The sequence below is a fragment of the Amphiura filiformis genome, chromosome 8 (genome assembly GCF_039555335.1).
Source record: "Amphiura filiformis chromosome 8, Afil_fr2py, whole genome shotgun sequence".
Lineage (NCBI taxonomy): Eukaryota > Metazoa > Echinodermata > Ophiuroidea > Amphilepidida > Amphiuridae > Amphiura > Amphiura filiformis.
In genome coordinates, this window is record NC_092635.1 from 50,568,066 (window position 1) to 50,592,592 (window position 24,527).

The 24,527-nt window shown below is 36.4% G+C and overlaps 1 pseudogene; it reads left to right on the top strand.

Annotated features, from left to right (window-relative positions):
• Positions 1-24,527, top strand: part of LOC140159167 (lysosomal alpha-mannosidase-like) — a 90,732-nt pseudogene that overhangs the window by 30,119 nt on the left and 36,086 nt on the right.

A 24,527-nucleotide genomic window follows, 5' to 3' on the forward strand; every position in this document is an offset into this window, starting at 1 on the left:
TAGTATGTACCCCACTAAAATTCTCCGAGAGTTCCAAGTCGATAGAGAAAAAACATGTTTTTCGCCCCACCCTATGTACAGCAGACTGTATCAGTGATACAGGGTGTATAAAAATGATTGGTACCCATCAGTTTGCAGTTATTATGGATAGGACTACTACAACAAAATGCAACATAGGAGCTACCTTATTTATTGATTTATGTTATGAAAGGTCATAAGACTATAAATCATGGGCATTTTAAAGAGGGTCCAATGTTCCATATTGAAGAAGCAGGGCTTGTCAATTAACACCAAAAACGATGCCGGTACCAAACATTTTGATACAGGCTGTATAGTTGCTCAAACTCCAAATCAGGTTTTTGTGGAGGGTGTCTGCCTTTCTTTTGTCAAAAAAAAACCCCACTCATTCCATGCTTGTAGATGGAATTCAATGGTAATAAGTGATGTAAATCTCAATAAATACACTAATTTTATTTTTCATTCACTGGTTTTCTTTACTTCAGATGTATTTTGACGGTTTTTCTTTGCTAGCATGATGACAAGACATTGCTTGGCCAATAAAAATCATGGAAGGAATTTGGCTTGGCAGCAGAAATCTTGGCCCTAAAACCGATCCGTTTTGGGGTGCCCTCTGCGGCCTTTTGTATATGCCTCCCAAAAGTTTCTGTTTTGACCAAGGATGTAATAATAAAGAGAATTCTCCTATACAGGTATAACACAACATGGATACAGCATTCCAACATGGCTATAGGTATGGCAACTGTTTCTTAAATTTGGTGGTACGTGTGACTAATCCTGCTTTGTATGTTAGTAGGATACAGCAGTCCATCATGACTATTATTATTGGTATAGCAACTGTGTCTTTTGTGCATGTGACTAATCCTGCTTTGTATGTTAGTGGGATAAAGCAATTCAACACGGCTATTGGTATGGCTACGTCCTGTCTCTTTGGTGCATGTGACTAATCCTGCTTTGTATGTTAGTGGGATAAAGCAATCCAACATGGCTATTGGTATGGCTATGCCCTGTCTCTTTGGTGCATGTGACTAATCCGGCTTTGTATGTTAGTGGGATAAAGCAATCCAACATGGCTATTGGTATGGCTATGCCCTGTCTCTTTGGTGCATGTGACTAATCCGGCTTTGTATGTTAGTGGGATAAAGCAATCCAACATGGCTATTGGTATGGCTATGCCCTGTCTCTTTGGTGCATGTGACTAATCTGGCTTTGTATGTTAGTGGGATAAAGCAATCCAACATGGCTATTGGTATGGCTATGTTCTGTCTCTTTGGTGCATGTGACTAATCCTGTTTTGTATGTTAGTGGGATAAAACAATCCAGCATGACTATGGTGTGGCTATGTTCTGTATCTTTGGTGCATGTGACTAATCCTGCTTTGTATGTTTGTGGGATACAGCAATCCAGCACGGCTATTGGCATGGCTATGTTCTGTCTCTTTGGTGCATGTGACTAATCCTGCTTTGTATGTTAGTGGGATAAAGCAATTCAACACGGCTATTGGTATGGCTATGTCCTGCCTCTTTGGTGCATGTGACTAATCCTGTTTTGTATGTTAGTGGGATAAAACAATCCAGCATGACTATGGTGTGGCTATGTTCTGTATCTTTGGTGCATGTGACTAATCCTGCTTTGTATGTTAGTGGGATAAAGCAATCCAACATGGCTATTGGTATGGCTATGTCCTGTCTCTTTGGTGCATGTGACTAATCCTGTTTTGTATGTTAGTGGGATAAAACAATCCAGCATGACTATGGTGTGGCTATGTTCTGTATCTTTGGTGCATGTGACTAATCCTGCTTTGTATGTTAGTGGGATACAGCAATCCAGCACGGCTATTGGCATGGCTATGTTCTGTCTCTTTGGTGCATGTGACTAATCCTGCTTTGTATGTTTATGGGATACAGCAATCCAGCACGGCTATTGGCATGGCTATGTTCTGTCTCTTTGGTGCATGTGACTAATCCTGCTTTGTATGTTAGTGGGATAAAACACAATCCAACATGACTATGGTGTAGTACGTCCTGTCTCTTTGGTGCGTGTGACTAATCCTGCTTTATATGTTTGTGGGTTAAAGCAATCCAACATGGCTATTGGTACAGCAACGGTTTCTTTGGTGCATGTGACCAATCCTGCTTTGTATGTTAGTTGTAGTTCCAGATTCTTCATTTCGAGAGAGGCCCTATCTGCAATAGCTGCCCTATAGACATATGACAATTTCTGCATTCTATATCATACACATCTGAAAATACTACACCTGGCAGCTATTGCAGATAAGCCTTCTTTCACTTACCCTCAGTTTGTAACTCCTTTCTTGCAGCAAGTAATCATTTCCAACCTGGATGTGAAATAATCTGGAAATGTTTGTTTGAATTCTAACCCTCACTATTTTGCTTTGACTCTCACACATCCTTTCATACTGTCTTATCCACCAGTCCCTCATCTACCCTGATAACACCATAATGTTGTAGCAATGTTGTTATAACTAACTTTATATGATGTTGTGTATAAGCCCAATTGCCATTCTAACTTCCGGTTTTTGAGAGCAGTTTTGGGACATCGGGAAAATTTCTGTAATTATTAATAATTAATTCATTATTGTAATAATAATGTTATCATTATAAATAATAACATAATACATTTATACAATAACCAAATTTTGGGGTTTGTTTTTATGCTAGTAACATGTTTTAAATTATATTTTGTATGCACAAAACCCCAATTTTTCTGAATTTTCCCGATAGGTCAAAGGACAAAGTGTCCCAAAACTGCAAAAACTGTCCCACAATGTATTGCAAACTTCCAATGCCGATTGGGCTTATTACGGAGAGAGTATGCCTTTGGCAGTCTATGTCTTTCTCTATCTTATCAATCTGTTTCTCTCTTTCTTTCCCTCTCTCCACTTCCTCTGTAACTATCTCTCTCTCTCTCTCTTCTGTCGAGGGGGGGGGGGGGGGGGTTAGATGGTAACTCAAGTTTGGTCTGGGTAGGAAAATGTGTATTTGAAAGGAGACCCATTGCTCTACCAATTCTCCAAGAAATTTATACCCATCGCGGTACCAACTTGTGGCCATGCACATGTGTCACACAAACTGGTCTTTACAACTTTTCCTCAAATTTTAACAAATTTTAAAAATGTTAACTACAATGAGGCAAAATTGAGCTATTTTCAAAAAATGTTTTTGAACAAATGGATTGATGTATACACCAATACCAAGACCTTAAAAACAGACCAACCCTGACATTGTTTAAATTTTTTTTTTTAAAGTAAGTAATTTTTTTTAGGCCTTAGGCGTAACTTTAGTATCAGGTATGCCACCACTGTCATACACCCTCTTGATTATTTTTGAGAACAGGGTATACTCACAGAATAAAGTGCAGCCAGGCCCGTAACCAGGATTTCATTAGGAGCGGATTTTGAAAAAGTGGACTGGGGGCGGATTTTGGAAAAGTGGACTTTTCTTCAAAATTTTGACCTTTTTGACCAAAAAGGGCTAAAAATCCTTTATTTTTTTGACTCTCTATGCTCGCAAATAGGGTTTTGGGTGTCAAAAAGGGGACTTTATTTTGTCATTTGGTGGGTACGCCTCCCTCGCCCTCCTTGGTTACGGGCCTGAATGCAGCTTGGATTTCATTCCTCATTGTAAAATCTAGCCATAACTAACAAATGAAATTCCTGTGTACTGTTTTACTTCTATTATTTTCTACAATATGAGTTGTATAATAACATGTGTTCCTTAATTTGCCATTATGTCTAATATACACCCTTGCAAATTGCTGTGTATTATTTTCTTCTATTATTGTCATCAGTATGCAGTTGTATAATAACATGTGTTCTTTAATTTGCCATTCTAACATACATCCTTGCATGTGTACTAAACAGTAGCAACCTAATTTAGGGATTGAGTTTTGAGGCACGCGAGTGAGATTGCACGCTATAAATTGCCTGTCCGAGTGCCATTTATAGCACACCTTTTAAGGTTCCTTAAACTCCTTACCGAATTTAATAGCACACCTGACAACCCGCCTTAACATTTCCAGAAGTGCGATTTGTAGCACTGATATTTGTGACCTGCTCTGACAAAACCAGGAATTCAAACAAGTCGCATGTTGACATTTCAAAATTTAAGCACTAGAAAAGACAATGAGCTTTAAAATGATACCAAAATTATATAAATAGCATCAATACTTTTTAAGATGTGGATATTTTTGTAAATGATACCTTGATATTTTTGCCAAATTGCTATTCTGAGTATAGGCCAATTAGTTTCCTGCCTTACGCAGGATTGAATAGGGATTATCATACTTCAACTGTTAATTATTGATTAAATAAACCTCTTTTTAATAAGTACTCTCAAGGATTTGTATTACAAAATTTCATTTTTTAATGGGAATGTCATCTTTAAAGGCCTATTCTGTTGGTCGGACATCCGGGCTATCTCTAGTCTCGGGCCCAAACTGCATGTGGCTCACGGTTTGATGTGAACAACAGAAACCGGCTGTGAAGGAGGCTACATAGCGGTGTTGCTGGAGTGGCATTCAATTTCGGAAAAAAACGACACTCGACCATGGAATTTAATTTTAAGTTTGTCAGTATATAAACGGTAAATCAAGTAAGTTTCTTTCACTCTGAAGACTTAGAAACGGTTGTTTGATTCCACTGACTATTTGCGATCGAAATTTACATAACACCAATGACAGAAATCATCAACAAAAATCGAATCAGGGACTTGTTTTCACTCGAACATCATCAACCGGAAGTGAAGTGACACGGACCGACAGAATAACTCAAAAACATGTATGGCGACTTGTTCCGGGGTTTTGTTGGAGCCTGTCACATTTTCAAAACTCAACCGCTGCTAATTATAGCACAAATAATTGCCTGAATTTCATTGTTTCTCTTTGTCTTTACATGTCTTCACTACTACTACTAACCTACCATCCCTGTAGATGCACTATGATGGCTTCTTCTTTGGTCGTCTTGACTACGATGACAAAAAACACAGATTGAATGAGACCACCATGGAGGAGATCTGGCATGCTAGCCCCAGCCTAGGCGGTGCTTCTGATCTTTTCTATGGGGCTTTGTATAATGGTTACGGGCCTCCTGGGGGGTTTTGCTGGGATATCCATTGTAGCGATACACCATTCCAGGTATTTTCAGTTTGTAAATCTGCTTTTAAAATTGTTTTATTAAATGATGTGCTGATAATATATATCGTCAACCTGCTACGCTAATTTTTTTAACAAATTGATCTTTTTGCCTAAATCATATCTCTATTAGCATAGGTACCTGCTGTAATAATGCTCCTTATTGACCAATCATAAAGGAGATTTTGGGGTGAATTAGGCAATTTTACAGGTGAAAAATGATGAGTTAGGTAGTTTAAAACCAGAATTTATGCCTAACTCAGTTATTTGTCTGAAGATTTTGCTCTGATTTTTGCCTAAGTCATAGGCCAAAGTCATTGAATGTTACATGCATGAGTTATGGTATCACCCTAATTGTTTCTAACCATTCCTTTTAATTTGTCTCATTGTCAGTTGTCCTTGTCTAAAGATTGGTGAGTAAATAGTTTAAAAAAAAGCGAGTTGGGCAATTATCGTAGCAGGGTGACGATATACGGATGGAAACATTTGCAAGACCCAGTTCGAAATAGTAAACTCAAGGATTAAAAAATTGCACAAACTTATGAATAAATTGGAAAACAACAATTTTTATTTGAAGTGAATTTTAATTTTAACTTGAAGTGACTTTAAAGGCCTATTCAGTGATTTATTCATCCGAAAGATCATAAAAGTTCAGATTTTGGCACCTTTGTTAGTGTCATAGATGTGCTAACATAGCCTGCTATTGGGTAAACCGAAAGCTATGTAAAGACAAAAGAAGCCATTTTACATGACTCTGTAATTTCTCTATTTAAGTAGAGAAATTAGCTACATGGGGCTTCAACTTTGTCAATAATGACAATTTTAACAACTTATCCTTCACTTTTAGGCAATTTATAGAAAATTTTAATTTTTTTTGAATCGCTGGGATCACTGAATGGACCTTTTAAAGAAAGAATTCTTTAATTTCAACATTCTTAGGTCACTTTATTGTTTGTGATATTAAAAAGTATATATTTTTTTATTCTTAGTTAGTCAGTGATGTCAGTGCATATTTCATAGGGTACAGCTTCAAATCAGTAGTGTTTACTCAAAGTGCTGATGTACACACACATGCACATTAAAAGATGCTGCATAGATTCACATGCAAAACAGCTGCCTCAATGCATTTGACGTTACTGACTCGCCAAGTGAATAATACGACATTGGTATTTAATTTTTAATTTTTAATTTTTTGTAGGATGATCCCAGACTGTTTGATTACAATGTCGATGATAGAGTTAAAGACTTCATCAAAGCAGTCAAAGATCAGGTATGCTACAGTGTTTATTATTGTCAAAGTGTCTTGTACATTTAGACTATTTTTCAGAATGACAATGACAAGTTTTTACCATGTTCAAACACTGATCTGTATGTGGTAGTCTGCTGGTAATGCTGAACATCATGCGCACTGACCGTGATAGTAATGAAAGGATCTATACCATCACCAATACTGTGCCTCTTATCAACTCTGTTAAATCACAACAACTACAATTCCTGGGACATATCCTGAGGATGCAGGAAGATGAACCATGCAGGATATATGCTCTCTTCACCCCATTACAGGGTAAAAGAAGAATGGGAAGGCAAAGAACATCCTGCTTGTCTTATGTGCAAAAACTGTTGGGGGAACTGTTGGGATGCCATTACCACATTGGCTTCAAATCGTATTAAATGGAGAAACTTTGTAGTCGCCTGCTTCGCAGTCGAATGAAATGAAATGAATGTAGTAGTCTGCAAAAACCCTTCACATAGTAATTTTTTGACAAATTTATGTTGGGGTTTTATAGGTTGGAATGTGGCTCAATGGTTACAATTCTTGCTTTTGGTGCTTGAGGTCTCAGGTTTGATTCCCAATGGTGGAAAACTTGTTGGGATGTTGACATGGACAAATAAAGTCTGAATTTGATTAGCAACATCAGTAGATTAAATTCAGATATCCACTCTCCCCATGGTGCATTTAGAGTTGTGTATATGAACCATGAGAGAATTCCATCCTTTGGAGGGGATTTTAAGCTGTCAGTCCCTTGTGGCCATACCTGTACATGTAGCTCACAGTCAGTTAATCCCTGACTGTTCCCAAATCCCAACCTGTCCCAGTGTGGAAATGGACTACAGCAGATGGTGTAGTCGGAGACATATCTGACATCGGTGCACCATCCTTCAAGAGCAGAGTGCATTTAAGCATTTATTTCTTGTGCCTGATATGCTTTACTGTACCCCTTCATTCTTGTTGTTCCTAAGCTGCTTTGAACCACTGATTGGCCCATGTGGTTGTCTTTTAATTTATAGTGCCTAGGTGCCTATATAAGTTCTTACCTGTGTCACTCCTTGTGACCAAAACCCGAATTGAAGATCACAATGACCGGATTACTGAAACAAAAGCAAGTTATTGGGATGCGGTAGACACTAGATCTATACAATGAGTACTCCAGACAAAGTGTATACGTAATCTATCATTAATAAATGTATCAGATTTATTTATTTATTTTTTTCAAAAAAAATCTGATTCCAACTCCAATACAAATAATTCGAGTACAAAAAATATAATAATCTATTTCAATAACATCAGTCGTTATATTAACTATATGACACGATAGTATTCTATTTAAATTTGAATTTGAAAACCATACACTTGGATTTGAATTTAATAATAATAATAATACTGATCAAAAAAAAATTTCAATAAAGTCCAAGTGTATGATTAATCAAAAAGGGCTTCCAAATGTAACGGTCAATCAATGTTCGCTTCAACCAAGCGCCATGTTGAAAGTGAAATTCCAAAATTTAATATAAATTGATTTGACCGATTTATAATCCAAGTTTCTCGCAATTTAGATGTGTTTTGAAATACCAAAATTTAATATGTATAAACCTGTTTAATGCTACACAACCTCGCAAAGGTACATACACAAACCCACGGCCGTTCAATTGAATCTAATAAGAATTGGTACCGATAATGTATTCGCGATGAGTTCATGCGTAAATGACGATGTAGAAATGCCAACGCTGATCGCGAAAGTTCATAAACCGGTAGAAAATGATGTTTTATTTCCAATTGAAGATCGGGTCGTCAAGTTGTGTACGAGGTGAAGTTCAAGTGGTGAAAGCGATTCCAGTCGTTGGTAAACAGTATCAAACGAAGATATGGTAAAAAAACCCTCGACCCATCCAGTTCCTCAAATGAAAATATGGACTGGAATATAAACAAACAAACAACCCAAAATTTGAAAATATGTGTGCATTTTGAATAAATTTTAATACAAAATACCAAAACAATAAATACGCACTTTCATTTTTAAATTGATGCACACAACCACTTTTAAACCCCATTTAATTAACAAGGGCGTGGCACTGACGTCATCTAATTTGCATACAGGTGCATCTCCTTTGCAAGTTTCCTTATTTGCATAACAATACATTTTCTTTCCAAAACAGTTGCTTTCGCAATTTACCAAAATTATATAAATATTTCTCAATGTTGTAAATTCTTATTTCACGATTGTAAATTAGGGCCTACATATATACAAATAATACAAACAATAATATAAACACAGCAACGATATTATAGACTCCCAACATTTTACGGGAAGAACTATTCTCACAAAACCGCTTTTTCTAATTCATTCAATTACAATTTCTTTAGCTGAATTTTTCTTCCAACCCACATTTTGGACATTCCCAGCCATTCATTTCTTTAAACATGGGAAATTCTTTCAAGTTCAAGAATTGGTAAATTGATGAATCAAATAAATACCTTTCCAAAAATTGGTTAAAATTTTCCAACACAAACGTTTGAGATCAAACATGCTAAAAGAAACTTTCCAAATTTCCAAATTAAATATTCGCCGCCATAATTAGGCCCAAATTAATTACATATACAAAACAATATATTTTACTTACGTTGACTTCAGATATAGTTTATGCGGCGTTGCATGCATCGCTCTGGTAGTCTCTTGAGAACACCCACGTCCAGGACTGCCATCACAGTCTCAAGTGTCTTTAAATATACCCGCGCCGGTCTAACCTCAAAACCAGGAAACTTTACTCATCGTCAAATACATAATTGACCTCAATTGCTCATACTACGCATGCAATTGCCAAACTGAGTAATTAATTTCACAGAGGTACTGTGACCGCGCCCATTAATAAAGGTGAACCACCAAGGCGGTGGCGATGAACCCACGACTTTACACCGCAGAAATTATATCGAAAGTAAATGAAAACGCTCTTCCAATGCGCACGTTAAAATCGGGTCACAATACTTCTATTGTGATTTAAAAATCCCGGTATAAATCCAGGTGGTCCGATTAACTTACAAAGGAAATACTGAAAATATTGGCGCGTGTGGCGCTATGCCTGAAAACTTAATGATCAAGTGAATCAGACGGCGCTGGACATTTACAGAAATAATATATTTTTAAAAAAATGCGAGTTCTGACGTGACACTCCTCATGGGCTATTGTTCACTCTAGCATTTTATATAAAAAAGCTTCATAAGAGCTTTCTTAGGTTATCCATCATTGTCAATCCTGTACAAATCAAATCAAATAAAAAAAATTATTCGGCAACAAGCAGCTCTTCACTATTTCCATCATTCTAAAACTGTCTAAATTGGGTTGCATAATATAGTTTCTTAATTGTTAAATTAAGAGAAAAACAAAAAAACCTTTAATGCTTAGGGATACCTTAAAGTGTGTAGATAGTCTGAATCTAATCTGCATTATTTTGTATAATTATGTATTATGTATATTGCAGGTGAAACACTTCAAGACCAATCATATCATCATGACAATGGGATCTGATTTCCAGTTTGAGAATGCACACACTTGGTACAAAAACTTGGATAAACTCATTGCATATGTGAATAAGAAGGTAACTGAATTTGGCTATTCCAGATGTAAATCCTTACATCCCTTATGGAAGGCATGACCTTAATCTCCCACATAGAGGGTGTTGATTTCAAATGGAGTCACCCATTCTTATAATCCCAGTTGAAATTCACACTCTCTGCATAGAAGCCCGGGGAGGGGAACTCACAAATAAAGGTGTTACGGATATGTGTGGCTGTTGATGGCCGCTTTTTCAGGCTCTCCTGCAGTTCCTTAAGACCCACATTTGGATCATGCTCCAGTTTTTTGAGCCTCACAATTTTAACTCTGTAATTTGTAGCTCTTTAGCTCAAATTTGGGAATTTTTTAGCTACACAGCCTGTAATTTGGCCCAATTTTAGTTACTAGACCTTAACTTCTTAGTTCCCAAAGTAGAAGCACTGCACACCCTCTACCAAAATTTAAGTTCCCCCTGCATGGCAGATTAAGGTCATGTCTTTCATAATGCATGGATTTCAATTAGAATAGCCCATTTATTTTTATATACATGTAACCATCACTCTCTACTTCTTACCAACATAAGGACTCAAAGATACACACAGAATCGCATTTTGCAGAAAATTTGTTGCCTTTATTTCCAAGTGCTGAAAGAGGAGTATGTAGACCCTTCAGTACGCACTGTGGTGCAGGTAGTCATGACATATCATTTATGCACAAACACACCAGAAAAAGATTTAATATTGTATTTATTTTGCAAATAACCAATTTCCATGCCCCGCAGAACTATGTGCATCTATCATGAACTATGATACCCTTCCGAATTTGGCTTGTTGAAGGCCACACTCTACATACATCAGTGAACATGAGAAGCTAGGCTGTTCTGTGTGTCAAAAAATGACACAGAATTTCTAGCGCACATGTGTACAATATTTGTGTAATGTTGACGATAACTCATGCAGTAGTATGTGGGTGTGAAGAAGAAGACAGCTCTGAGAATTTGCAAGTGAGTTTTGGAGATTATTGAGCAGAGATTCACATTACTTTAGGTCTTGTAGTAGGCCTTTATGTATTGCTCCATTACCTAGAGACGGGATCAAGATTGTGGGACAGTCTGTGAGAGGAGCTGCACTACTGTTGTGCCCTTGTTGAAGTGAAATGATTCCTATGTGTCTCATTGGAATACATTTTGGTAGGGGTGTGCAGCGCTTCTACTTTGGGAACTAAAATTGATTTTTGGGCAAAATAGGGGCTTGATGAACTGAAATTTCAACTTTTTGGGATCTAGTAACTAAAATTGGGGCAAATTATAGGCTGTGTAACTAAAAAATTCCAATTTGAGCTAAAGAGCTACAATTTTCAGAGTTTGAGTCTCACTACCATGAGTATATCGACATGTCAGATCGTTCCGTGAATATTTCGATAATCGATACTTTTGACAATCAATAACAGCACTACTCTTTTGTCCATGGTTAAATTACTAAAATTATTTATTTTATTTTATCGCAGGAAGAGGATACCAAGATTCATCTGCTGTACTCCACACCTGCTTGTTATGTGAAGCATCTGAATGAAGCAGATAAAACATGGACGACAAAGAGTGACGACTTCTTTCCATATGCCGATGCTGCTAATGACTTCTGGACTGGATACTTCACTAGTAGACCAGCTATCAAGGGTTATGTCAGACAAGCTAATAACTTCTTGCAGGTAAGAGGTGCATTGATTCTTTCTCCTTGACTATCATTTCTGTCATGTGGTGTAAGGGTTCTGATGAGTGACAAATTCTTCCTGCTAATGACTTCTGGACTGGATACTTCACTAGTAGACCAGCTATCAAGGGTTATGTCAGACAAGCTAATAACTTCTTGCAGGTAAGAGATGCACTGATTCTTTCTCCGATCCTTAACTATCATTTCTGTAATGTGGTGTAAGGGATCAGAAAGAGTGACAAGTTCTTCCTGGTAATGATTTCTGGACAGGATACTCTACTAATAGACCAGCTATCAAGGGCTGTTAGACATGCTAATAATCTATTAATCTCTAACTCTTGATCAGAGCCCTTGGAGTACCTTAGAAGATCCAGTGATCCCCAAATAAAATAAACCCAAGCAAGTGACTAAGACCGAAAATGTATAGTAAAGGCCAATCCCTGCCTGGTTAGACCATTCTATAAAAAATTGATACCACTTCGAGTACAGGGCTTCTACCTGCGTGGTGGCCTAGTGGTTAGAGCGTCCGCCTCACGATCGGGAGGTCGCGGGTTCGAATCCCGGCCGAGCCATACCAAAGGATTTAAAAATAGTACCTACTGCCTTCTTGCCAGGTGTTCAGCATTGAAAGGGAAAGTTAAACACATGGCTACCAGTGGACTAACCCCCTGCTGTAGCTTTTCTGCTTGCAGACATGTGGCCTAGGGTTATGAAACGGAGATAGGCGCTGCCCAATGGGCCGAAAGGCTTGGGAAGGATTTAACTTAACTTTAAGCTATAAGTCACCAACACACCTGTGCTCAGAAGTATTGCTTGCCGAAGGCAAGCAAGACACACGAGTAAAGCGAGCCTAGCTAGGTCACCAACATCACAGGGCCACAGTATAAACTGCAGTAAAGACCACTGTTTACCCCATCCCACCAACTGCAACTGCCATCAGACCGGTTGGCCATCAGACCATAGTTTCAGAGAGGAGAGATGACATGGTTTTTTCTTCTTTTTATTGGATGGAAAATAGGTCGGCTTTGGAGCAAAGCTATTAATCTCTTGTGATGTTTGTACGTTATTGCAATTACTTTGTGTGTGTAAAGATGCACTGCCTTTGATCACACATGTAATTTGTCAGTTCTTTGTGAATCAATGTGAGTGATTTAATATTACGCCCACTGGAGAATTCACTGACGTCACTCTCTCAATGAAGCCAAATGGACAATATGATATCTTGTGTTTTTTTAATTTTTTAAACAATGCATTTCAAATAGACTAAAGTCAGACCCTGTCCTGCTTAAAAAAACCAAAGAGAATAACAATAAAAACAACAAAACCCCAACTTTTCATAAAGGACAATAGTTTAAATTGTATTTTGTATATTACATATATTAGCTTCCACTTATTAATTATAGATTTGCAAACAATTGGAGGTGTTGGGAGGCATGCAACAGACTGGTAGCTCTGTCACTTTGAGTAAGTATAAAGCTCTTCAGTTTTTCTGTCACTTTGAGTAAGTATAAAGCCATACAGTTTTTGAAGAAGCTATTCCACATACAAAACAAATTGTCAGCTTTCCAGTACCACTCCCCACCCTGGGGCAGGATTATGGGAAGAGGTCTGATAAATACAGAAAAGGTCAACTTGTCGTGCTCTGCTTTTGTGTTGTTTTAGTTCCAAAAATCCTGTAAATGACTAAAATCAGGTGTCTAAAAAATGGTACTTTGCATCAGCCACATCTTTGCATATTTGCCATCTTTATTTTTGAATATATTTGGAGACTTGGTACTATATCTTTTGTTTAAATTATTCATTGTCTACAGAAAAAGCCATGGGGGTAGCACAGCATCATGACGCAGTCAGGTAAGAAAGACAGCTATTTGTTTATGACTACATTTGATCAAAAAGGTAAAATGTGACACGATCTGGTCCATGGGGGCCAAAGGAGGCATTCTTGAAAATTGAGTTATTGTAATTATTACATTGTACATACAATAGGCTATCATTCACTGAAATCACCAAAGGTCTAGCATTCACTCGGTCGGACATCCGGGAACATTGTCCCCTTCGTCCCCTTTGCACAAGCGCGTGCATAGCATCCAGCTTGAGAAAGGGGAACTGCACATGCGCACACTGGTATTAGAAGGCTATTTCCCCTTTGTGACGTCGGTCTGACCAAGAGAATACTTGGTTCTAAAGTTATGAAGTTTTTTGATGCCTATTTTGTTGTTTTTTACTCCATATTTTTACCTTTATCTCAGTTTCAAATTTGCCGCCTTTGGCCCTCATGAACCAGATCGTGCCACAAATTTGATCATCAGCACAACAGCAACATATATATTATATAATAATGAATGCTTACATATTACTTCATATGATATCACAGATGATTAATTATGCTGTACTCTGTTCTAATTTTCTTCAGCATATATTTAAAAATGATTAAAAGTGATCTTGATATAGCGTCATAATGTAAACCATTTAATTTATCTATGTTTGTTTGTTTTGAGACAAATATACCGTAGTTATATTCGTCTCAGGTTTGTTTGTTTCTTTTGTTCATTCTTTCTTTTGTCCTTTTTTGTCCTATCTTTTGATTGTCCATTAATTTGTCTTATCCTTTCTTTTCTTTTTTTGTTTCATCCTTTCTTTCTTTTGTCCTTCTTTCTGTCAACTTTCTTTCATTCTTTTGTTCTTTCTTTCATCCTTTCTTTCCTCTGTGGTTTGATTCATGTTTTAAAACTTAACTTTTGTATTGCACCAAAACTGTAGTGATATCTCTAAAACAAAATATGACTGATAAAAATAATTTTAATGATACTGTGTAAAAGCCAACTATATTGTTATATCATAACTGATATTAATTGACAGTCTTCTATTCTTTACAGTGGTACTGAGAAGCAGCATGTGGCTAATGATTATGCCAAGAGAATTGGTATGGGTATTTCTTCATGTGAGGTAATTATATGGTTTCTTTTGCAACCTTACTGAAATCTGGGTCATTTAGTATATTAATGCTCTGCGTGCTAATCTCTGTTCATTTAGCTTAGATTCTTGAATTTTTAAGATAAGTTGAAAAAATAAAAACTTGTGGCCAAAGTCATCAAAGAAAAGTGTTAGCACAGCCTTAGACCTAACGTGATTTATACTTTTCAAATTCCCAAGTTCAATTTAAAACCCCATTTCTTTTCAATTTTGCCTCATTTTGGGCAGTTACTTGGGTCCACCGAAAGGGTTCGCGACCTTTTTACAAATCGAGTGGGGCGGTCCATTCTCAACTTAGGGCATAGACCCTATCCACTTTAGCAAAACAATCTGTCCACCAATCTGTCCTGCCATATTATCCAATTGTTATACCGTTCCGGTTATTGGATAGGTTCTATAGGTGATGGTCCACTGGTTTTTGTTACACAAAATTATATGGCGCGAGTACGTTTTATGCATAACATTATTCTGAGCATATTTTTTTCCTAAACAAAGGACATTAAAATTATGGATTTCGTTCTCATTTCAACTGGTTTACAATGTAAATTGAGTTTTGTTTAATACCACCATTCCTTCCCAAGAATATCAGCATTCGCTTGACATTTTCAGATACAGTAACTTTACAAGAAATGTTTTCTGTAACCTGATTGTTTTAAATAATATTTTCTTGTATAATAGTTCTTTTGTTTCACAGTTTTTTCAGTTTGTATTCAACAAACAAAACGAAATAACAAATTGAAAATAAATGTGTAGTTTTATAATAGGCCTATAGGCCTACACCTTCTCAGACCCATTCTCAGACCCATTCGCACAATAAATAAATAAATAAATAAATAAATAAATAAATAAATAAATAAATAAATAAATAAATACACAAGGAATGTATTTATATAAGCTGGGCCTATTTTAGAAAACCTTAGTTCCCATAAATAATAACGTAATGTTTCGACAGCAGGGTTTAAATAAATAAATAAATAAATAAATAAATAAATAAATAAATAAATAAATAAATAAATAAATAAATAAATAAATAAATAAATAAATAAATAAATAAATAAATAAATAAATAAATAAATAAATAAATAAATAAATAAATAAACTAGAGTCAACAGACGCTGAATTCCTGGTGAATTTCAGCTTAATCGGAACTTATACATGGATTTTGATTTTTTGAAAATTTTTGATTGACCTTTTGACCCCTTAATGACCTTTGACCTCAATGAAAAAAAAACCTTAAATACACCGACAAAATGCATTGTTCCAATTTTAATTAAAAAATTCTACTATGTTTAGTTGTTGAGATAAAAATTCTTAAAGTTATTTAGCTAAAACAGGAAGTGACCCCTTAATGACCTTTGACCCCCAAAATAAAAATACCATACATACATCAGGTAACACTGATTCATGTATGATGGTTATATTACTCTGGTCTGTCTACATTTTGAGACAAAATTTTTTAAACATTTTGATAATTTTGGTTTTTGACCGGAAGTAACCCCTTAATGACCTTTGACCCCTACACTGTAGGCATCCAAAAGACCCTGGCTAGTAGCAATGTATGTGTGCTAATGGCGACTCTCTGCTATGTAATTTGTAAAGACAGTGATTTTTTGAATATTTTTAGACTTTGACCGGAAATGACCCCTTAATGACCTTTGACCCCTTATCTGAGCACACCCTATAGACACCGACTAAAGTCGAGTCACATGATATAACTATGTTCTCATCGCATGAAATTTGTGGAAGGAGTAGCATTTTTTGTGAAATCACATTTTTGACCATTATAACTAGGTCAAAGGTCACAACAAGGTCAAAGTCAAATGGAAGGTTTGGCCTAGTCCAGTGGTCATTTGGCTCAAGTATGGTTGAAATCTGTCGAAGCATAAGAGAGCTAGGGCGAAACGTGGCAAAATGTCACGAGGTTGCCAGAAGAAGAAAGAAGAAAGAAAGAAAGAAGAATTGAGAAGAGACAGAACAAGCCGACATTCGTCGTCGGCTTGTAAGAATTGAGAAGAGACAGCACAAGCCGACGTTTGACGTCGGCTTGTAAGAAGAAAGAAGAAGAAGAAGAATTGAGAAGAGACAGCACAAGCCGACGTTTGACGTCGGCTTGTAATAAATAAATAAATACATAAATAAATAAATACACAAGGAATGTATTTATATAAGCTGGGCCTATTTTAGAAAACCTTAGTTCCCATAAATAATAACGTAATGTTTCGACAGCAGGGTTTCAACACAAATTAGGCATACTGGCAAATATTTTGCTGGACAATACTTCCTGCACGGCGGATCCAAACAGAAAAATGGAGTGCGCCCGCATACGTTCGATATCAACTTTGACTCGGCTCAGCACGGGGCATTGCCCTCTCGGTCAACAGAGCGGATTCACAAACCGGCGCAGTGGACATAGCAGTCCGATTTTACAGGGATTTAATACGTGAACCAAAGCATAAAATGACTTGAAATCAAAGATTACCGTAGATTACAAGGTGCTACGTGTTTGGGTAAGATGACGTCAATTGTGCGTTTTCTAAATTTGATGGAATCAAGTTTGTTTGTGAACCTTGAATGACACATACATCGTCATGATGCATATTGTACAATGATGCTTGTTTTGGAACACCAATATTATTACTAAGCCCCCTCAACAGAGACTTGAGAAACATGCTATAGTCGGAACAGGGCCTAATATCACCAAGGAACACAAAATCTTTTCTAGGCCATCGCAATTTGTATCAGAACGGAACGCCAAAGTGCGGTCATTTTTCACCAGAAAGAACATCTGCACAGCAATGCCGCCGTAGCAATGCGTGCGTAACACGGCAAATAGGCATACTGACACAGCTACACTCCGGGGGACAAGCCGGCAAGCTCACTGAACAGGACCGCTCGTGGGACATTCACTCCAGTGCACTGTGGAATATGCATAGGCCCTCACGGTAAGTTTTATGGTGTTGTTGGTGTTTTGAGATGTAAATTATACTTATTGATATCCTATAGAACTATTATATTATCTATTTGGTTTAACTAAGTAGGCCCATCTCCGGGGCCCATCTAATAATAAACTGGGAATTTGGAAGAAATACCAACATGAATGATCAATTCATAGAATTTACAATAAAAATTTCGGCATCATATTTGTAAGTGATTGGGCCTATAGATGCAACAAGCAGCAGCCAACTTGCATGCTTGTTGGCCTAATGATAATTGAATATCCACTTTGGTCTGTTTTAATTTCTTTAAAAAAAAAACTATATTCATATAGGGCTTAGGCCCTACGTTTTACAAATCTATAGCTAGATGTTATTTTCTGTCCTCATTGTTATTTGAAGCTCTAGTCTACTGTGTGTGATAATAATATTGTATGAACATTTTTTTTTTTTTTATAAATCAAGATAGATGTCTCTTCACTCTTTTATATTTATGTTTGTTTTGTTTTTCTATTCTTTTTTTTAATTTTACAGAGGATCTAGAAAGACTAGAATTGGACTTATTGGATATCTGCTGGACAAACGGGACAAATGAAAATAACGAGATTACAGGACAGCTTTGTTGAAGCCCGAGACGGGTTTAGAAAGTTATAATATTAGAATGGTTTCAACCATTCCTTGTAAGGAAGGATTATAAAAGGAGAGAAAAATTCCATGTACAGCTCATTTCAGAGCTACAATAAATACAACGGCAAATTAAACAAATTCATCCGATGTTGATGTGCATTATAATAAATATAATTATTTGAAATTGATAACCTCAAAGAGTCTTCAAAGAAATGGACACGAAGAAAGACATTTCTGGATGTTTGGAATCATCACAATTATAAACATGATAAAGGCTGCATGATACCTTCTAAATCATTGAAATATAACAGACAGTAGTTCAAGTGCTGAATCATTTGGTAAGTGTTTTAAATATAATTTTTGTTTACCAAGTTTTGAATCTTCATGATCTTGTGTTTACAAATTATCAAAACAATTTTATGTTCTAAAATTTTCTAATGAAATGAATACCTCGTGAAATGTCAACAGAGTGTTCATAACATTTTAAGCTGTACAGTGAATACTATACAACTAAGGCCTGGAATGCTTGGTAGGAAATTCATTTCTTTTCAAAGAATAGGCCTACAATAGCATGCATTCAGCTGTCACTGTAGATTTTTTTTTATGTGGACTTTTAATTATATTTACATGTAGATGGAAATATGAATTATAAGGCAATTTGTTATTGAGAAATGAATTCATATATCAGAAACAAAAATGTAACCAAGATAAAAAAGAAGCAAGCAAAATAAAGTTTCTATAAAACAAACAATAAGCTAACAAAATGTGAATGTTCTATAAAAATGCATTCATTAATAGTTTTTCTTCCTTTCATAATTTTATAGTCATTTATTGATGAGATTATTTTTCTGCACGTGATTTATAATAAAACTATATTTATGAAATCATTTATGTCAACAGTGGCTAACACAATGAATTCCATTTGCATTGCTTTGGAGAGTAATACATACAAACAAACAACAATCACACAAACTAAAAACAAACCAAAGAAAAAACAAATCTTTGTATTGATTTTAAAATAAAAACAAACCACATTTATAATATTTATAAACTGACTGTGTTTGACTCGTAATTATATAACTTGTCTTGTCATGTGTATTTAATACCGCATGTGGTACATTTTGTACACTCATGCTGTAGCGCTTATACAGTCATGATGCGCGCATCTGTACTATCCTAGGGGTTATCAAGCGGTCAGGTTAGTGCATTGACTGTCATGTGCGCGTACCTGTACCATAACATTGGGGTTATTAGCGGTCAACTATGGGTCATGTTCACTGTCATGATGTGTGTAACCAATTGTATGGAAATGATGTTTGTAAACAAAGAGTGATTCTGAGTGGAAAGATTTAAAAAAAAAGTGATTCTGATAGATTTTGCAAAAAGCGTTGAAAATTAAAAAACTTGAACATGTTTTAAGGCCAAGTAAAATAAATAACACGTAGGCCTAAATAGTCCCTGCCCTCGCCGATTTCAAATTAAACATTTTTGTTATGTTTCTACTTTCTTCTTTGTTCCCTTACTTTGTTTCTAAAATTGTTGGAATGAAGACATGTTAAAAAGCTCTTGGTTATCATTTATAAACACATTGCATAGACATGTTATTACGTGGCCTAAAGTAATATGATGAAGATGGCCAGTGTATTAACATGCGGTGCATTTGCAAATGCAAAGAACTAAAACTACATGTTGAACTATGCCCAGTCCATGGACCAGGGCACAGTGTCTTCGACCCTATATCTTCATGGCAGGAATCGCCATGGTAGGTTAAATCCACAGCCACGATTAGCCATTTGGTTCAAACCTTTAAAGCTCTTTTAAACTAATAATTAGTCGAGGGACATAACTAAGGCTACTCACAATAGCCGGGTAATCGATCTTGGTTGTGCGTGATTAAGCTTGTATACCCCATTGAGGTCAATGGTCATCGACTTTTATACTGCCTACAGTGAGTGCAGCTGTACTACACGCTGCACGCTGTAGTCCATAACAGGACCAACGCAATATAAAATGGTCAAATTTTGAGTTCAAAGCGCACGGCCAATTTTCAAAGCGCATTCTAGCGACTATCATATCTGTTCAACACGTATTTCCAAGTTTATGAGACCAAATCTGGTTTCTTGAGAAAAAAATCATGACGGGAGATATTCATCATTTTCTAACCCGGTATCAGAAGATTTTCGTCTGATATCAAAATCGTGCATAGCAATTCACGTGTATCGATCCCGTGTATTCATTTTAGTGTCCCTTCTGCACCAAATAATTATTAGCCAGGCGGTGTCGGTGTGCAGGGTTGGATTTCGTAAAAGTGATTAAATATTATTTTTTTATTATTTAATATGCTGTAGGATTTCATAATACAACTAGCTACAACTGAGTTCTGACTTGGATTATTTCTTTCTTGGGCGTTAGCGTACAAGATGCTGTAAAACATGCATGTTCAATATAGGCCTACCTGCATCGCACGCATGGGGCGGCCGCCGCAGCCGAGTTGGTGCGTGTTTGTGGCAAAAACGCGCAAATTAACAGTGAAAAGGGGTGATTTTATTAAGTGATATCTCTTCATATTCTGTTGGCCTAGTTCTAATTTTTCAAAAGTTAGTTAATAACACGCCTCATTTTGTAGTAACATACATTCCCACTGTTTATTGAAGTGTCAGTCTTGAAATATCTTTGATTCTACATTGCATGTTTAGACAAACTATAAAATCAATGGGAAAGGGTGCAATTTTTGTGTGATTTTATTGTAAAAAATTTTCAAACTTAAAAACATTGTTTTATTCAAATAAATGACAAAAACATTGAGTATTATGTACCTTATAAGGTTCCTTACTTGCTTTCTGTTTTGGCACTGTTTTATCAGAGTTTGAAAGCAACTTTATCTTACATGGCGCACCGCTTTGATTATTGCATGCAGTACAGCGATCGAGCCGTGGCGTTTAGTCAATTTCGATGCGTATTTCATCAGTGGAGAAAACAAAAACTGAACGCACGAATCAGCAAACCTAATTATCGTGTTTCAATGGGAGTGAAACTGCCGTGCCTGATGCGGATGGTCGAATAAATACCATCTCTGCGCATTGTGACATTAGCCCCCATTGCTCTAAATAGATTGATTCCAAAAAGTTTATGGTACCCGACGTTCTACGGTTTTTTATAAAAATATCGCGGGAAAAGACCAAAATTGAAAAGAAATGGGGTTTTAAATTGAACTTTAGAATTTGAAAAGTATAAATCACGTTAGGTCTAACGCTGTGCTAACACTTTTCTTTGATGACTTTGACCACAATTTTTATTTTTTCAAATATCTTAAAAATTCAAGAATCTAAGCTAATTGAACAGACAGTAGTCCTTCGCTTCAACAGAAAAAAGTTTTTTTCTCAAAATATGAAGAGCTATCTTAAGAACTACTGAACCAATACTAGGCTTGTTTGTACTCATTTTAATGCATTTTTCATGCTGATTCCAAATATGGTCATGAAAATTTACACATCTGAAATTTTTGAATTTTTTAAAATTAAATTTTTTTTTTTTTGAAACATGTCGTCTGCAGTCGACATCTGCGTGAAGAGAGTTAACTCCTTTTTATATGCCAATTACGGTATACAGATGGGCCAGTTTATCAATATTTTCTTTTATATTATATTTATATATTTTTTTTTCAGAAAATAGCCCAATTTTACATCACTGCCTCAATTGTCTAAATTTGCCAAAAAAAATTGGGAAAATTTGTAAAAAATGTGTATAGCGATGGGTTCACTTTTAGATTGTCAGCGGCGCCTCCCTACCTAAGCTAAACTGAGTTACCCCTTCCCCAGGGACAGAAGCTCATTCAAGTTTACAATCTACAATCTTCAATGGATTTTACAAAGTGATAAGATAATAGCATGCAATAATTCATTAAGATGTGTCTTTTATTTACCTCACTAGCAATTTTGCTGCTGTTCTGGCAAAACCTCGTAACTCCAATAGCTGCTGTATGTAAAATATGTGAAATACAATGTTTTTATTGTAGATATTTAACACATAGCAGCTATTACTTCCTTTTGACATGGATGAGGTTAACACCTCTGTGTTGATCTCATGTGGTAAGAGGCTGTAACATGTCAAGAGTTAAAACAATGCTACTGTCTTTTGCCATAGGTAGGTTATTAACTGTATGGCACATACTTTGGTAAAAGAAAGTATCTTCCTCTCATTGTTGTTACAAATTACATATACCATGTGAGAGTCATGCATTGAAAAAAATTGACCAAAGCTTAAGACCAAAAAAAAGATTAATCAATTTCATTATTATTAGGCCATCTTAATTTAATAGTTTGTCTGAAAGCCATTCCCAAGTTGAAAACCGTTCCCAAGTTGAAAACCTAATGCGGAATGCAGAATTTTTTAAAGATTTTTTTTTACTTTTTTATTTTTATCTGTCAGACATGCTTTTTCACAAAAACAGACTACCTATCATCTCTCAACGTTTCACTGTGGTCAAGATTTAGGCTATTTTCAGGTCTGACTATGATTGTGATATTTTTGTGTGTTGAATAGGGAAAACAAATAAAACACAGGAAAAAGTTGAAATTTACTCAATCCAGTGGGAAAAACGTGCAAAAAGAAGGCAATTTTATTCATGCTCATGGGGGCTTTGAGACAAACTATTAAAATAAGATGGCCTTATGTATGAATAATCCACTCATATTATGAGTGTTTGACTGAATTCTTCGTTCATTTATATTTCATCACAGAGTGTGGTTAACAGTGTTCTTAATAATATGATGACCAATGGCACCTCAAGACCACCACAGGGAAGCTTCTGTGGTTATCTCAATATAAGTATCTGCCCATCAACAGAAGATGCACAAATGGTAAGTAGAGGCATTGGCATATCCGAGGGGGGAGGCAAGTGGGGTAAAGCTGCACCCTGTGATATGTCTTTCCTTGACTTGCCCCCTACACTTGGGATGTTAACGGCCATGATTTTCAGGTATTTTTGCTCATTTTTGACAATTTTCATCCAATTGTTCCTCCTTGAAAGTTGCCTTGCACACTTTCCTCTCCCCCCTGATATCCTGGCTATGTTAAGTACTGAGTAGCATGAACCCAGGCAGGGGTGTGATTTATCAGGATTTTTCCTGATTTCAGGATTTTTTGTGACCACAATTTCCGCAATTTTATCGATTTTCAGCCCGATTTTGTGTGTTTTAGCCCAATTTTACGCTATTTTTCAGCATTTTTTTATTACTTTCAGGATTTTTCCTGAAAAGCTAATCACACCCCTGCCAGGGTCTGAGATTACTGAATTGGTGATGCAATAGGGCCTACTCTAATCGCAAAGCTGTGTCCAGAATGTCAGCCCTGTGTCACAAAGATGTTAGTAATTATCATCTTTATATAACTCAGATTTAATAAGTAAACAGATTGGAATTTTCCATGCCTGTGCCCCATTAATGCGTACTCGAATTCAGCTGTCGCCGGTACAGCGTTCAGAAGTTTCTTTTATGTATGCGCTTTCGCTTATTTGCGCTATTTTTGAGTTTGGTACCTGACTTAGCATCGATCCCTATGGGCAACATGCCAAGTTTCCACGTTATGGTATATAAATCATTCGAAATATAAGGGTATGGTCAATGTAAAATGCTCAAATTATTTGACAATGAAACCTTTATTACTTCTCATTACAGTTCACTGTGACAGCATACAACCCAGTGGCCCACATGGTTCATACGCCAGTACGAGTACCAGTCAACAGTAATGCATACACAGTCACAGGTCCAGACAGCAAAATGGTTTCCAGTCAGGTATGTAGAATTTCAAGTTTCAAAGCACCTTGCACAGCATTGGGCTATTCCATTTAAAATCCACATTCCCCTGTGGAAGATTTAGCTGAGTCTTCCCACAGAGGGATTCCATTTGAAATACCCACTCACGTTGTGGAAGATATAGGAAGCCATAATACAGAGGGAGTATGGGTTTCAAAATGATTAACCCTGACCAGTTACATTCAAAAAGCATACTCCCCCTGTGGAAGATATTTCCAAAATCTTCCACAGGGGTGGCGTGGATTTTAAATGGAATAGCCCATTTGGCCACAGGCAAAAGGGATGGCTTCAAAACCAAACTGATAGTCAAGCACTGGTGCCTTACCAGTACCAATGGTTTAACCAAGTTCTATTATTCCAAACAATAGAAACCAGACTCAATGACTGGTTCTTCCAAGGTGCAGGTGGTCAACTGGTGGTTTGGCTTGAAGCCATCTGTAACCTGGAAGTCTTTATAGAATTGATTCAGCTTAA